The sequence below is a fragment of the Octopus bimaculoides genome, unplaced genomic scaffold (genome assembly GCF_046866305.1).
Source record: "Octopus bimaculoides isolate indiv1 unplaced genomic scaffold, ASM4686630v1 contig180, whole genome shotgun sequence".
In the NCBI taxonomy this organism is placed as follows: domain Eukaryota; kingdom Metazoa; phylum Mollusca; class Cephalopoda; order Octopoda; family Octopodidae; genus Octopus; species Octopus bimaculoides.
The window spans coordinates 42501-55000 of NW_028315430.1; the positions used below are offsets into that span (position 1 = coordinate 42501).

The following is a 12500-nucleotide window of genomic DNA, read 5'->3' on the forward strand; positions in this document are numbered from 1 at the left end:
CTGCTACACCAGTCATTGGGTATGACTCCTTCGTGTATCACCTGGTTCGTAATACGGGTGACTAGGCTGTAGCCAACACTGCCAGATATTTTGAGCATCTCTGCAGTGATTCGTGATGGGCCTGGGGCTTTCCCCGTCTTCATACTCTTAATTGCTTTATCTACCCTGGTAGTATCAACTCGGATAGCTGGTCCCTCTGTTGGGTCGACATACGGCAGGCTCTCTTCCTCCCATTCATTCTCTTTATTAAGCAATCTATCGTAGTGGCATCTCCAGACCTCTTTCTTTGCAGCCTCATTTAGTGCAAGCGTACCATCATCCATGCGAACACATTTCTCTCCTACAACATCACTATTCTCTCTCCTACACTGTCTTGCAACACGAAATACCTCGAGTCTTTGGTCCTCACGGCGCAGAACATTGGCAAATCTTTTCTTATCTGCTTCCCCTCTGGCTAAATAAACCTGTCGCCTAGCTTCCCTTCTGGCAGATTGGTACAATCCCAATACATACATATATACATATATAAGAGAGTAAGGCATGATTTGAAGGAGATTTGGTTGCTATTTCTAGCAGGTCTAGCTACCATGTAGAGGTCTCCCTCATTGGCTCATACATATATACATAGATAAGAGAGTAGGGTATGATTTGAGGGAGATTTGGCTGCTATTTCTAGCAGGTCCAGCTACCATGTTGAGGCCCCCCTCATTGGCTCATACATGTATACATAGATAAGAGAGTAGGGTATGATTTGAGGGAGATTTGGCTGCTATTTCTAGCAGGTCTAGCTACCATGTAGAGACCTCCCTCATACATGTATACATAGATAAGAGAGTAGGGTATGATTTGAGGGAGATTTGGCTGCTATTTCTAGAAGGTCTAGCTACCATGTAGAGGCCTCATTCATTGGCTCATACATTATCATCATCATCGTTTAACATCCGCTTTCCATGCTAGCATGGGTTGGACGATTTGACTGAGGACTGGTAAAACCGGATGGCAACACCAGGCTCCAATCTAATTTGGCAAAGTTTCTACAGCTGCATGCCCTTCCTAACGCCAACCACTCAGAGAGTGTAGTGCGTGATTTTACGTGTAACCCGCATGAAGGCCAGTCAGGCGGTACTGGCAACGGCCACGCTCAAAATGGTGCATCTTATGTGCCACCCGCACAAGAGCCAGTCAAGGGACCCTGGCAACGATCTCGCTCGAAAATCCTATGATGGCCAATCAGGCGGTACTGGCAACGGCTACGCTCAAAATGTTGCATCTTACGTGCCACCTGCACAAGAGCCAAACCAGGGGCACTGGCAGCGATCTCACTTGGCTTGCCGGGTCTTCTCACGCACAGCATATTTCCAAAGGTCTCGGTCAGTAGTCATAGCCTCGCTGAGGCCCAATGTTCGAAGGTCTTGCCTCACCACCTCAGCCCAGGTCTTCCTCTTCCATGGATTCCCTCATCTGTTAGGGTGTGGAACCTTTTCATGCAGCTATCCTCATCCATCCTCACCATATGTCCATACCAGCGCAATCGTCTCTCTTGCACACCACAACTGATGCTTCTTATGTTCAGCTTTTCTCTCAAAATACTTACACTCTGACGGGTATGCACACTGATATTACACATCCAACGGAGCATACTGGCTTCATTCCTTGTGAGCTTACGCATGTCCTCAGCAGTCACAGCCCATGTTTCACTGCCATGTAGCATGGTTGTTCGTACACATGCGTCATACAGTGTGCCTTTTACTCTGAGTGAGAGTCCCTTTGTCGTCAGCAGAGGTAAGGGCTCTCTAAACTTTGCCCAGGCTATTCTTATTCTAGCAGCTACACTTTCAGCGCACCCACCCCTACTACTAACTTGGTCACCCAGATAGCAGAAGCTATCGACTACCTCTAGCTTTTCACCCTGGAATGAGATAGAAGTTGTTTCCTGTTTGTTTACAGTGTTTATTGCACCTGAACATCTGCCACATACAAAAACTAACTTGCTAGTTAACCTGCCTTTGATATTGCTGCACCTCTTATGTGTCCATAGCTTGCACCGGGTACATCTTATAGAGTTACTACCTACTCCTTTTCTACATACTGAGCAGGGCCATCTACCTGAAGGGGTTTTTGTTTTCTCTACCTTCCTACTTATTAGGATTTTGGTTTTAGCTAGGTTGACTCTAAAGCCCTTCGATTCTAGTCCTTGCTTCCACACCTGAAACTTCTCCTCTAGTTCTGATAGTGACTCCGCAATTAGTGCAAGGTCATCAGCATAGAGGAACTCCCAGGGGCAACCTGTCTTGAATTCCTCTGTGATCGCCTGGAGGACTATGGTAAATAGGAGGGGGCTGAGGACGGAACCTTGGTGGACCCTTATCTCTACCCTGAATTCATTGCTGTACTCATTTCCAACTCTCACCTTACTGGCAGCATCTCTGTACATGGCTCGCACAGCTCTCACTAACCATTCTTCTATCCCAAGTTTCCTCATTGACCACCAGATAAGGGATCGGGGGACCCTGTCAAAGGCTTTCTCCATGTCAACGAAAGCCAGGTACAGAGGTTTATCCTTGGTTAGGTATTTCTCCTGCAGCTGTCTTACTAGAAATATGGTATCACTGGTGCTATTACCTGGCACGGAACCAAACTGTATCTCATCTAAATTGATTCGCTCCCTAATTAGTTGGGCTATGACCCTCTCCGTAACTTTCATAACCTGATCTAACAGCTTTAACAATACAGGTGACTAGGCTACATGAATATTTTCTTAAGGATTTTCTTGCCAAGTTTCATGCAGTAATATCAAAAGATCTGGCTTTAAAGATGCTTTCTTTTTATTTTTAGGAAGTGTCTTGTCCATCATGCCTCAGAGGTGTTCAGTAGGGTTCATATCTGGTAACTGGCTTAGCCATGGAAGCTTTTTAAGGCCATTCTCTTCCTACTAATCTTGGGTCTTTTTAGCTGTGCAAGAAAGCTCTATCTTCCATAAATAGTGTTCTTTAATCATTTCACCACTGGAGGAGATAGGAAAAAGTTCTTTCTACAATATGGACACATAATTATTTGAGTTTATGTATCCCTTACTCTCCACCATTTTTGATTGACCATTGCTCCAGATTGCTCTCCAGACCATCACAAGTTTCATTGTTGGCTGCAATCTATTCACATGAAAAGTTTGGTGACAGAGTCTCCAGACCCACACTCGACCAGTGTCAGAAAATACAGCAAATCTGGACACATCAGAGAATATGACAGTGTCCCAAAGTGTTAGTGGCCTCTCTACCCTCTCACTTGTCCAATCGTTTCTCCATTTGATATTGGCTGGTTGAAGCAGTGTCTTCCTTCTCGCTTCTCTGCCATAATAGCCAATTTTGCAGAGATACCTGTCAGCTATTCTGGGACTGACATCAACTTGTTCTGCTCTGTCAGAGGCCTTGCAATGAGGATTATCTTCCACACTTCTCTTAACAAAGCAAAGGGTTCTGTCAGAGGGCCTTAGTTGACCTGGGCAAGGCGATATGGACTACTTCTTCATCTGGGGAATTGAACAATTACTTTATTAACTGTAGAAAGTGGAATCACCAGGTTTTTCTGTGGTTTTAGGCTAAGTCAACCTTGAAATTGACCCAGTATATGGCCTCTTTGTAATTCGGACAGTTCCAAGGCTTCTTTTGTACATGGCATGATTAAACAGTCATTTAGAACACGAAACATACAAATGTCAATTAATAAAAAAAGATAAAGCTCAAATTAAAATAACCACAAGACGAGGTGTTATGGGTGTCTATTTACTTTTGTCGTGTTTGTGTACAAATGAATAATTTGTTAGAACTGCACTCTAAAAGACATAAACAAAAAGAAACCCTTTAGTAGAAAACCCAGAATTAGTCACAGTAAGGTTATCCAACTGTTAAACCTTTTACTTTTCAAAACCATGCTACGATGGAAAAATGTACATAGGTATGAAACTTATTTTACACATGTATTGATGCATATAAAAGATGAAATTATGTTGTCTACATTCTTAAATACTTGCAATCAATTTATTGTAAGAACATAGAATTTTGACAGTTTTTCTAGAGTTGTTGCTTATCTACAATAATCTGATAAATTTGATTGTCATTGAGTTTCCTCTCGACACAAATATCTATTTTAAGGCACAATAAGAAAATGACTCTCCCCTGACACAAAAGAATATGCTTCAACACACGAAATCCCATAAAGAAATCCTGCAAACCAAATCCAAAAACGAAATATATATACATATATATACACATATATATATATATATATACACATATATATATATATATATATATATACATACATGATGGGCGTATTTCAGTTTTTGCCTACCAAATCCGCTTACAAAGATCTGGTTGGTCTAAGGCTACAGTAGAAGACATTTGACCAAAGTGCCATGTATTGGGACTGAACCTGGAACTATGTGGTTGGGAAGCAAACGTCTTACCGCTCAGCCATGTGCATGTGTGTATATAAATACGATTGATTGTGTGTGTGTGTGGGGGGGGAAGAAATATTTGAAAACATTGTGGTGAGAGGAGAGAGAGAGGGAGAGAGAAGGTGGAAGAGATGGAGAAGAGGAGGGGCAATGACACAGGAAGCAGTTGCCCTGATGAGAAAGGAATCCTGGGGGCAGAAACACGGAAAACAATAAAATTTTCATTACACCGGTTCTAACAATATTTGTGACAACAACAACAACAACAACGTTAATAATAATAACAATAATAGTCACTGTACCAAAACCTAATGGATTCTGATTTCGTTCAAATATACATGCGAATGTATATGTACACATACAGGTAAGTGTGTGTGTATGTATATATATATATATCTATCATCATATATATCTATATCAATCTATATATATATATACACTCACACACACATGTATATATATATATATATATATATATATATATATATATATATATACACACACACATAAAAATATATAAATTCAATTGGGGTATTGACTTTGTAGTTTGCTTTATAAAGCCTGTCTACAGGTATTGGCTATCAGATAACATTTTACAGGGAATATTGATCGTATCGCTCAACATGCATCTGTAATCCATAAAGTACCAATAAGCTTTATATAAATATAAATATTAACAAAGAGAATGGACAGAGAAGACTTGCCATTTGTCAATATTACTGGATTAATACTGATTCAATCTATTATTTCATATATTATATATAGTAATATTTCAGCAATGATTTTCTGGTAAAAAAATGAAACAATTGTAGCATTATGCCAAAAGATGTGTTGCTCAACCCATTCTCTTTCTTAAAACTTATATATATATATACATATATATATATATATAAGTATTTATATATATGTGTGTATGAATGTGTGTGTAGATGTATGTGTGTGTGTATATATATATATATATATATATATATATATATATATGTATGTATGTATATACATATATATGGACACACACACACACATACACACACACAAGTATAGGCACAAGAGGTTTGATTGTGAAGTTTGTGGTGAGCAATGAAAAGAGTGAGAGTGGCAAATTCTCTCTCCTCCGACCCCCCCACTGCTCCACCATCACTGTCACCCCATTCCCACCACAACCCCCTCTCCTTATCACAATAACTATTTAGAGTCCTTCGATGGCTCATCTATCGCCTGCTACATCAGTCGTAGTTGTTCCGAGATCTCAAGAAGCTGTTTGGCCATATTTTTATTCAACTTGCGAGGGGCTGGACCTGCCCCTTGCCTGTTTGAAGCTTGCTTCCCCACTTGTGGTTTTTCCTCAGTGTCTTGAATGATATGTCTGGAAAATGGAGAGAGAGAGAGAGAAAAGCAGAAAATTAATATAGAAAATAAAAAACAATGAATTACGTGCCAAAAACCAAAAAAAACAAAGAACATAAACCTTTCTACACACACACACACACACACACACACACACACACACACACACACACACACAAAGTCATAAATGACAGAAACAGTTTGATGAAATTTTATTTAATAACAAAATTCCAATATCTTGACAAATTATTTTCTAACTTAAAAGCATGTAAATAATTTATATTATTCTATAGACTGAGAAATAAATATACACTCCTTGTTGTTTTCTCTTCTCCTATATATTCTATGTGTTTTGTAGAACGATGCATTAAGGAGCTTTTCTAGGAGCTCCACAGGATTACTTGAATGCCATGAAGATTCCGTCCAGATTTTCTGATTGTTTAAGTTATTTGGGGGATGTAATGTCGGTGGAGTTGCCTCCCCTTGTCCGTCTCTGGTTTGTGTTCGATAAGCCTGGGTTCATTTCTGTGTATGTTTTTGCTTTATTTTCCTTCAGCAAGGGCTTATCCGATGCCTATTCTACGATGAACTGTGTTTCGTAGTTAATAAACAAATTGCTTTGTCTTTGCCAGCCTTGTAGCGAGTTTGTTTCTTCAGCTTCACAAGTTGTTTGCCACAGTTTAAAGACACTTTCCAAGCGTTGACCATCTCAATGTTTCTTTAATTCGTTGTAGATTTCCTCATCTATGTTCTTCAATTTTTCTTCATTGCTCAGGGCTCTAAACTTAAGCAGTTCTATTTCTGTCTTCATGTTTTCCAAGTGTTAGTTTCTCCTTTAATTGTCTTTGTTGGTCCTGTTCGTTTGGAATACGTTTAATTTGGGGTTATATATTGTGAATTAAATATATGTGTGTATACACACACACACATATAATATATATATATATCCAAAAACGAAATATATATATATATATATATATATATATATATATATATATACCAGGTTTACAAGAACAAAAAACAAGTATTGAGGTCAATTTGATTCAACTAAAAATTCTCCAAGGCAGTGCTCCAGCTTGGGTGGAGTCAAATGACTGAAAGAAGAAAAAGAATAAAATATAAAACGTTCTATAATAGTTTTGCGTTGACAGCTGTTCCGGGAGAGCCACCGCTGATGCTGTAACCATGTTCATACTCAACAAAGGCCTATGTTGTAGATGGCATTGCAAATATTTGGGCAAGGGCTATTAGGGTCAGTTGATACCTTGCTGTTTCTCTTCCACTGCCACCTGTCTTGGTGACAATGGAAAGGGCCTCGGGCTCTGCCCTGTCTTTCTCTGATCAACCCCTCCCTCTTTACAAAGTAAAGATACTCACTGGAGTTGTGTCTGTCGGGCTATCAGCTGGCTACACACCGTCTGCACCTCCATGTCACAGTCGATAGGGTCCATCCACTCTTGTAATGTAACCTTGTTGTGGGTGGGGCTGCATCCTACAGCTGTTGGGGTTAAGGGTAGGAGAGAAAAAAGAAAAACAAAACGAGAAAAATATTAAGAGAAAAAAGAGGTAACAGGTGTAAAAAGGGTAAAATCAGTAGGGTATCGCTTAAACGAGTAAATAGTATTTTCCTAAACAAGAGATCCCCTTATTTCGGTTAGTGACTTATTCACGAATATACCAACATTAGCGCTGCTGAGGGTAATATTCTCTGGGAACACACAAAAGCTTTTTTCACAATTATTTACTTTGACTTGTTATTATCTCATATCTGATTAGCCTGTTATTACGTAACATGCTTCATGATTTTAGTATACATACCTTATTAGTATTTTCCCCTATGTTCTATATACTCTGGGAACGTATTACAGCCCTTTTCGGCGCTACTTTATGTGAACTCTTACTATCGGGTAACTAATTTCATGGTATTACATGACTGACTTCACAATTTGGGTATTCATAACTTATTAGGAATTCCTAACAACAAGATCCTGTGTAAGACACTTCAGTATTCTCTGTAAATGCACAGAAACCGTTTTAAGGGCTACATACTTTGTATTGTTGTTACTGGATTAGCGAAACAATTATGAGAACGGAACCAAGGGATAAGCCCTGCTTCCCCAGGAATTACAGTGTACGCCCCAGCTAGTATATACATGTGTACATAGGTAAAACAGTAAGGTGCGATTTGAGGGAGATTTGGGTGCTATTTCTACCAGGTCTGGCTACTATGTAGAGGTCTCCATTGGATCATACATACATATATACATAGATAAGAGAGTAGGGTGTGATTCGAGGAAGACAAATGTGGGTAAACGGCAGGATACCGTGTTCCAGGAAAAATGTAATGGAAACGGAAAAACTCCTTCATAAAGAGTGATATTGCAACAGTTGCATAGAACCATGATGTTAGAGCAAAATTAGGCTTTTGTGTCGGTGCGCGCACGTATGAGAGAGAGAAAGGCCGAGAGATAGAGTGAATGAAGGTGATGATGGATGCCTTTGAAGGTCGATACTTGGATAGAAAAGGTGACATCGTCATGGTCGTTGTATGAAATGTTTACTTATAGATCACTTATGAACGGCTAAAACAAGCGAAACAGCAGGTTCTACACACCTGTTGTATACGTTGGTCTTGTTTTTTCGCTTTAAAGTAAGCGATTCTTATAGAAGCAAACACGATATTGAATAATTCTCCGTCATACGTCTTCTAAAAGCTTTAAACATACTTCCAAACTGGGACTTCGTCTAGGTTTATCTACGTGTGTGTGTGTGTGTGTGTGTGTGTGAACATCACATCAGCAACACTCATCATCATCTTCTTCCCAATATTTGTACCCTTTAAAAAGAAGCAGTTGTTGCTATTTTTCCGAATTTATTTTACATTGAGTGCACCCAGATTGCAACTTTTATTGTACTTTGCACCAGAGAACATTATAGATTATCTGAAAACAAAACATATTGCCAATGAAAAAACCGTCTGCTTGCACACATTCAATCATCATCATCATCATCATCGTTTAACGTCCGCTTTCCATGCTGGCATGGGTTGGACGATTTGACTGAGGACTGGTGAAACCGGATGGCAACACCAAGCTCCAATCTAATTTGGCAGAGTTTCTACAGCTGGATGCCCTTTCTTAAGCCAACCACTCAGAGAGTGTAGTAGGTGCTTTTACGTGTCACCCGCACGAAGGCCAGTCAGGCGGTACTGGCAACGGCCACGCTCAAAATGGTGTCTTTTATGTGCCACCCGCACAAGAGCCAGTCCAGGGGCACTGGCAGCGATCTCACTTGAGTCGCAAAACTTGGGTTGTTGGATGTTATGACACCACAACCAGAAAAAGGATTTCTTCAACGTCTACTCGATAGGAGTGCAGAGATGTTGGAGAATGTTATCAGACAAAACGTTCTTGCAGAAAATTTATGACTGACAATTTGGCAAGCTATTGGAATCTGCATATACTCGGTTCCATTCACCAGACGGTAAATCGTTCCCCAAATTTCTTAGATCGGTCATCGGGGCATGTAAAAATCAGCGGAGGTAAAGATTATGGGAGATTATTTTTGTTGGTTTTATTTTGAAATGAAAACATAATATCAAGGTACGATTCAAGAAGATTGGATCCAGGGCGCGCATCCGCGCATGCGAGACGTGACTAGTGGATCCTACGACTACCTAGCGCGCGTGCGCCACGCACAAAACATGTATGAGGGTGTTTGCGTTTTGTTTACAATGTGTTTTATTTACTTTGTTCAAAAAACCCAAAACAAACCGTCCTGCATGTTTTGTGCATACATGCATTGGCAATAGATTGTTATTGTAGGATCGACTAGTCACGACTCGCGTGCGCGTGCGCGATAGCAGGTGTGTTCGCCAATTAACGGCGGTGAATTGGAATGTGTGGGAAAAAAAAGGGGTAAATTTCAAACATTTCTCTCGTTCAACACCCGACAAAGCATAAACCACAAAATTCACCCTTTATTCTGTCCTTCTATCTCCAGAAAATCGAAAAATACAAGTTATTCGCTGAAAAATTCTTGCAAAAGAAGCCAAAACCATTTCACAGCTGATGTCTTCTGCTGAATCGCAGACATTTTCGAACAAGGTAAGGCAAAGAGATTTCCTTTTAATTGGCTTTCGCTTGTTTCAAAAAAGACAAAACAAAACACTAACATGCTTTTGCTTTTGTTCAGACTTCGGTACTACTAATTTTTATAATTTCAGCATTCGTTTATTATTGTTTTCAAACGTATTTCTGCCAAATGTCATTTATAAAACATGTTTAAAGAAAAAGGGGGCGGATGCAGTCACGCCCCTCACCTTCGAAAATGTGTTTTTTAGTGAAAGGTTTCTTCGGAAACGTGTCAGTTTATTATTACATGTGTGTTTATATAGATGTCTGTAGGTATATAACGTGTGTATTCGTCTTTCTATAGCTCGAGAGAGAGAGAGAGAAAGTTGTAATGGAATTGAAGGCTTGTAATGGCTGTGGAGTATCTCTCTGTCAGTTCGTCGTACTTTATATTGTCTGATATCGTCTTTAAATCACATTTCACCTTCCAACACTTATAACCCCTCCTCAATCTCAATATTTCGTCGTTTTTTTGGCTTTCGGACACCTGAGTGTTTTGTCCATCCATCGACATGCACAAATCTTGCAGTTCTCCATTTTGTTCTCTTCTGGATCCCTTCCTGGTCTACGCCTTTCAAACACGCGCGAAACAATTTCCAGTGGGAGGGGGGGAGCCTGTTGAGCCTTGTGTTTTTTTGTATTTGTTTTTTTTCTCTTGCTTTGTATCGGAGGGGAATGGGCGGAGGGGGTGTCTGAGAAGGTGGGGTGGGGCGGGGTGTATGGCTTGGGGTTCTAATTCAATCTGTCCTTTCTTCCTCTTCCTTCAGCTACCATCCACTGTTCTTTGTTTCTCTTTTCTTCCTGTTGCACCTTCTCCGGCCCCTTTCTAACTTCTTCCTGACTTCTCTGCTTCTGCAGAGGCCTTTTTTAGCCACATTTAAAGCAACGAGGGGTTCTGCCCTCCACCCCCACTCTCAACACTACGTCTCCAATGGTCACCGTTTCCACCATATTTTCAGTGGTTCTGCCAATACCCAATATGATCAGGTCCAATGTTTGCTCTTTCCATACAGAATTTTCTGTTTTCGTGGCCTGCAGGACGGCTATTTCTTCTTTACTTCCGAGAAGAACAGCCGCCACAACCCAAGCCACATCTGTTTCTGGTGGGATTCTCTCCACCCTAATCCTGGAAGTCCTTCTTCCAAGATATGTAGGTTACTGTGGTTACAGCATATTCTTTTGCTTTTCCTGCCTTCTTGAACCACAATTGTTCCAAATCTGCTTCCTCTGCCTCAACATTTTCAATTTTCCTTTCTTCCACTGAGTACACCTTATATATTTACCGTTTTCTTACCCATATTTTCCAATACTTTCTGGAGTAGGGACAACTTAGCATCACCACCGATCCTACGTGCCATCTCCTCATATTTCTCCATGTTTGTCAGGTCCACCTCCTTTTTTGTGACTTCTGTCACTTCAGCAAATCTTTCTTCTTCCTTAAACACTTGTCCATCCTATCAACTGCTCGTACGAGCCCCTCCTCCGAACAGGACAATTTGGACCCCCTAAGGTCTGAATAGAACATGTTCCTTACTGTTGGCATTGCTGATCCTGCTTAAGGCGGAGAGAAAGCACAAGACAGTCGACCCCTCCTCACACAATCAACAAATACACCAACACTATGTAAAAGCGTGAGAGGAAATGGGAAAGAAGAAAGAGAGCGAATGTCTTAATTCTCCTGCTTAAATAGTCGGTGCCGATGGGAGTCTTGCCGATGAGTCTTGCTGTTGTATTAGATTGATAGATAGAGAGATATTGATATATGTAAATATATATATGTGTATATATTTAAGTGCAAGATCTCAGGATCAAGGTGTAGGAAGTGAGTAAGCTTCAAGCAGTCCAGAGTAGAAAGTATAAAAAGCAACTTTGAAGAACATTAGTGGTTTATTGTAAATGTTTTCCAAAATTAGGGAACAGAGGAGATAAAATCACCAGCAGAACCTCAGAAATAGTAATTAGCCTAACGAGGGGTACTCCACTAGCTACTGATAAGGGTGAATACACCTTAGTTAAATGAAGGTTACATTGTTGTCAAAATATCTCAAATTAACTTGCAAGAGAATAAGGTTCTGCTAGCTGGGAGACATATGTTACTGGGATTTGTACCTGTTCCAATCCCTAAATTTGCATGTGTCTGTAGCTATATGTGTGTTTGTGCATGTGTGTGTGTGCATGTGTGTGTGTGTGTGTGTGTACATGTATTCTTTTACTCTTTTACTCTTTTACTTGTTTCAGTCATTTGACTGCGGCCATGCTGGGGCACCGCCTTTAGTCGAATCAAATCGACCCCAGGACTTATTCTTTGTAAGCCTAGTACTTATTCTATCGATCTCTTTTTGCCGAACCGCTAAGTTACGGAGACGTAAATGTGTGCATCGGTTGTCAAGCGATGGTGTGGGGGACAAACACAGACATACAAACATATATATATATATATATATATATGTAGAAGAGAAGAGATGAGAAAGGAATACACGATCATCTTCTGAACTTTCTAGGATGATTGCTCCTTCCTTTGTCATTCCTTTTCTTATTACTGCTCCCTACTTGACTAATGTGTCATTCTG

At 40.2% G+C, this 12500-nt stretch overlaps 2 long non-coding RNA genes across 4 annotated transcripts; one reads left to right on the top strand and one right to left on the bottom strand.

Annotated features, from left to right (window-relative positions):
* Nucleotides 1–4448: 4448 nt before the first annotated feature.
* LOC149129032 (uncharacterized) lies at nt 4449–8586 on the bottom strand. Of its 3 annotated transcripts, none has more exons than XR_016240544.1 (3): nt 8412–8586; nt 7175–7295; nt 4449–5816 (listed from the first exon to the last, which is right to left on the bottom strand). It is a non-coding gene; the product is annotated as an uncharacterized LOC149129032 (long non-coding RNA). The 3 variants fall into 3 exon arrangements; XR_016240545.1 differs by lacking the exon at nt 8412–8586 and adding an exon at nt 7616–8304; XR_016240543.1 differs by lacking the exon at nt 8412–8586 and having other exon boundaries at nt 7175–7540.
* Nucleotides 8587–9088: 502 nt separating this feature from the next.
* LOC149129033 (uncharacterized) lies at nt 9089–12243 on the top strand. The gene is made up of 2 exons (XR_016240546.1): nt 9089–9714; nt 9800–12243. It is a non-coding gene; the product is annotated as an uncharacterized LOC149129033 (long non-coding RNA).
* Nucleotides 12244–12500: the final 257 nt, after the last annotated feature.